We start from the raw sequence: 3,983 nt of genomic DNA, 5'->3' as shown, positions 1-3,983 counted from the left end.
GTTTCCTTTTGATCATTTAATTGTTTCTTTGAGGTGCATATTTGTGTTTTTTCTCGATCCTGGTCTCGCCCTTGCCCGTCCACACACAAACTCTCTCTGGTCGCAGACTCAAAGGTGCAGCCGAGGGGAGAGAATATATCATTCCCATCAGTTGAGAGAACTCCAAGAGTGTTATTACTTTGAGCCAAGCCATTAGGCTTTTACCTCGGAGCGATCGATGGCAGATGCTGGAGGGGTTGTTTATCTTTTGTCTTCTTATCAGAGCGGCAAGGAGTGGTGCTGGTGGTGGGGTGGGGGGGCACAGAGGGAAGGAGGGGAGGGAGGAAGAGAGGGGCTAAGGGAGAGATACCAGAGTAAAAGGAGGTAGAGTGACGGAAAGGGAAAGAAAGGGAAGAACACCTTGTTCCTGTAGAAGCACAAACCTTTGCTTGATATTCAGGGCAAAGTCCGTATGTGAGGAGCCTGGCACTTGTGATGTGGTGGATGAGACGAGGTTATGTGAAAGGCTGCCAGCCTACAGGGGGATGACTCAGTATGTTAATCAGATGATCTGAAAGTCTTGCTTCATATCATTGAGCTCACCCACATACCATAGGTATTCTGCATTATGCAACTCTCTGAGTCTACCTGTGTGTTTTGGGGTTAATATTTTTATTTCACCTCTACTTTGGCTGCTTTCAGCTCTGAATCAGTCAACTCCAAGTGAGTGACACACAGACACACACATTTGTAAATCTATGTTAGCGAGGACATTGGCATTATACATTACCTAGCCCTCAACTCTAACCTTAACCATATCTACATACCTACCCCTAAACCAAGCCCTCACCTAAACATCCTTCTATCTCTAACCCTACAAGTACAAGTATACAAAAACCCACTCACACACACACACACACTTTAGCCGCTAACCCTAACCATGACATATGAATGCCTAACCCTAACCCTTAACCTAAATCTAACCCTAACCCCCCGGTCTTTATCCCCATATTATGACTGTGGGAACTATTTGAGGTCCCCACAACATGAGTAAAACTTGTAGCACAAGCACAAGCACAAGCACACACACACACACACACACACACACACACACACACACACACACACACTGTCATGTCCAAACTGTGAGTTGGGTGAGAAATCCTGATGAAAGCCGTGCGAGTCTCCACTAATGAGGAAGATGGACCAAGCATGAAGCAGAACGATGAGAAACAGCTGTCTGGAGGAGATCCCCCCCCCCCCTTTGCTTCTCTATCTATCTCTTTCTGTGTCTCGTCTCTGTCTTGTAAACACACCCAGACACACACACATACACAAACCTTTTCATGCTCTTTACCCCTGTGTTTCAACTTCAAAGCCCCCCCCCAAAAATATTTGACACTCTATCCTCCAAAGTCTCTCCTCATAAATAAAGTAAAAACACAGGAGTGACAGAATTAGTCTTCATGATTTTGAGATGTGATTTTCTTTCTTCTTGATTTTCTTAATCCGTTTCTTCACCTACGTTGATCCCGATTAGTCCAGGTCCTCAGTATATTCATGCTTTGTTCCTCTCACACTTATGAGACAAATGAGTCCCTTGCCTCATTTAATGCAGCACTGACCTCATTTTAATTATCCAGTCGATTCTGCCTACAGATGTGAGCGAAAATGACTTTTAAATCAAATATGTCAAGTGAGTGTGTTTTCCTTATTGTCTGGAAAAGCTCTTGTTTATCCCACACAGTAAATCGTCATGCCTCATTCATGTACCGTGCATTCATGTGATCCTGAAAAAAATCCTCTTCCCCGATCTGTGATTCCACTTTACTGTGTTCAGTGACCAAAGCGAAGTCCTGTCTCTTGGACCATCTTTTAGTGTTCTGTTTACAAGCAGCTCCTTCTCATGTTTTTTCCCCTTGTGCAGAACGTATCTGGAGGGCAGAGTCCTGTTGATAACCCTGGTTGGGAACATCTGGGCCTGGTGCTCCTACCATATGAGAAATGACCTTTTGTGGGCCAGGCACACAATAGTAATTTTGTGTACATGCTTCAAACATCTCTTTCATTCTACACATTGTACGTATGCATAAACACACCCCCACCTCTGGGGTAAGGGTTAGGGTTCAAAAATACTGGTTAGAGAAGACATTCTCTAAACAGTTGTGATGCAAAGTGATGAATCATGTAATGAAACTTCTGCCGACTTTTTTGTTTGTTTCAAGTTGGGGATCTGAGTGGAGGTTCTGCATTCACGTGAACCTTCCCAGTCGGGATAATATTTTAATATTCCGACACCCTGGTAAAGGACTAATAAACCTTATCAATTATGCAGTTTCACTGTTGTCATTTTGTTTACTGCAGCTTCCAGTGCAATGGTTGTGGACATGTTTGCACTGTGCTGTTCTGGAGTCTCAGTTACTGGATGGGTTGTTTGCATGGGAGCATGGGAGGTGTGAGTCACATTGTGTTGCCCTAGCCTGCACGAGGCTGGTGTGTTCCTGTTGAAAGGGCCCATTGATAGGCCTGAAGCCTGGGTGTTTCCTGCTGAGCAGCCGCTGACAGCGCTAACTGTGCTCTGGGGAGCTCTCTGTCAGCATCTGCCCCTCTCCATAAAGCAACAGCTCCGAGCAGCGCAGCTATCAACAGCGTGTGGAGGGGGTCAGGGGTCAGTGTCCTTCCACTGGAGCTCACATCTTTCTAAAGTATTTTTTTTCCACTCTACTGTTTGTGTATGAGTCAGTTTGCTTGCCCTCAATGACAGCCGTCACAATACACACCGTTAAGTTGCACACGCCACAGGAGATGTTGCCATGGTTACTTGTATTTTCACACTTGTTGTACAGTGGTTTGGTTGTGTAGTTTACCTGTTTATCTAAAACATGTTTGGGCATCCTGTATGTTATTAATGGACTTCTGCCAGACAATCAAATACATATTATACATAAGGCTAAATATAAATGTGGGGCATTGTACAGGGTTTGTAAATATGATAAACAATCTTAACTTAGATCATTGCAAGGGGGCAGAATTATATGTACCTTTATTCAACAATAATTTGATTGTTTTAGAATTAGAATGTGTGAATGTATGTGAAAATGTATACTCTTTTCTGGAAATGGGAGCATGTGAATGCACAGTCAGTTTTTGTTCTAAATGCTACATACTTACCAAGCGAGTCTTCACAACTCAGGCTGCCTCTCTTTTGTAAAGGCTCAGCCACAAAGCTTCTGGTCAGACCTTCAGAGGATTCAGCTCGTGAAGTGTGACGGAGCCACTGTGTGTTTTATCTTTCAGTCAGACCCAGTCATGCCATTCCTTCCCAGTAGGCATCCTCCGAACTTCCCTGCCTCTCTCAGATCACCTGACTCTTCTTGTGATCAACCACCTGCCTGCACAGCTGTTGCTCCTTCGCTCGCGTGCTCCCCAGGACATACAGGCGGCGGTTAGCCATGTATTTTGCCAGATTGTTTTTGTTGCTTAGCCGCTGTGCAGTTTGACCCGTTCCTCTGTCACCCCCCCCCCCCCCCCCCCCCCACCTGCTATGAACGCTTGTTGCAGATGTTCGTCCAGTTTGTCTGAGCTGTTCTCTTGATCCTGCCTGATGGGCTCTGACTAGCTGTAAGCCGAGCATTATGGGAAATAAAAAGCCTCACACCCAAAAATTTAATTCACTCATTATCTATACCACTATGCCAATGACCGGGTGGGTGAAGTGTTTGTCTTTTCCAAATCCAATAGAATTAAAGTAAATAGTGGCCAACATTTAGGCTTAAAACTTGACGTAAATGACACAGTTTCAAGTATATATTGTTGTTCTATATTGTTGTTTTTATATTGTTGTTTTATGTACAGTGCACCAACCACACCAAGGCAATTTCCTGTATGTGCAAATATACATGGCAAATAAAATAATTCTGTTTCTGAATATGAATGTCGGGGGTTGCTGACACTTGGATGACACCACGTGAGCAGTAATGAGGCATATTATGTTTTTTTCGTTG

Source organism: Platichthys flesus, chromosome 9, assembly GCF_949316205.1.
Source record: "Platichthys flesus chromosome 9, fPlaFle2.1, whole genome shotgun sequence".
Lineage (NCBI taxonomy): Eukaryota > Metazoa > Chordata > Actinopteri > Pleuronectiformes > Pleuronectidae > Platichthys > Platichthys flesus.
The sequence above is the reverse complement of the archived record's forward strand: the minus strand, read 5'-3'. Positions refer to the sequence as shown.